The following is a 556-nucleotide window of genomic DNA, read 5'->3' as shown; positions in this document are numbered from 1 at the left end:
CCTGCAGGCTGTCTGTCCTACACTGACTATTATCTCTATCTTATTATCTTTAATGCTCAAGAGGTCTTGGTAGTTTCCTCCTGCTGCTGAGTTTTCTCAGTTGTTCACGGAGTAATTAAAGGTAATATTAATTAAGAGAAAAAAGCTGTTAAACTCACCAGACATATTTTCAGTGATTCAGTATTGACTAAATATGATTAAATATGTAAGGTCAGTTCTGATGATAACCTCACACTAACCAGCATAAACGTTATCTTGAGGTTATCTTGAGATGATTTCGGGGCTTAGTGTCCCCGCGGCCCAGTCCTCGATCAGGCCTCCAACCCCCAAGAAGCAGCCAGGAAACAGCTGACTAACTCCCAGGTACGTATTTACTGCTAGGTAAAAGGGGGGCATCAGAGTGAAAGAAACTCTGCCCCATTGTTTCTCGCCGGCGCCTGGGATTGAACCCGGGCCCACAGGATCACGTATCCAGTGTTCTGTCGGCTCAGCCGCCGGCTCCCTGGTCGGCTAATGTATCCAAGTGAATAGTTGTTTATTAAGTAATTCTGGGAAG

Source organism: Procambarus clarkii, chromosome 63, assembly GCF_040958095.1.
Source record: "Procambarus clarkii isolate CNS0578487 chromosome 63, FALCON_Pclarkii_2.0, whole genome shotgun sequence".
In the NCBI taxonomy this organism is placed as follows: Eukaryota; Metazoa; Arthropoda; class Malacostraca; order Decapoda; family Cambaridae; genus Procambarus; species Procambarus clarkii.
This window is presented reverse-complemented; position numbering follows the sequence as displayed.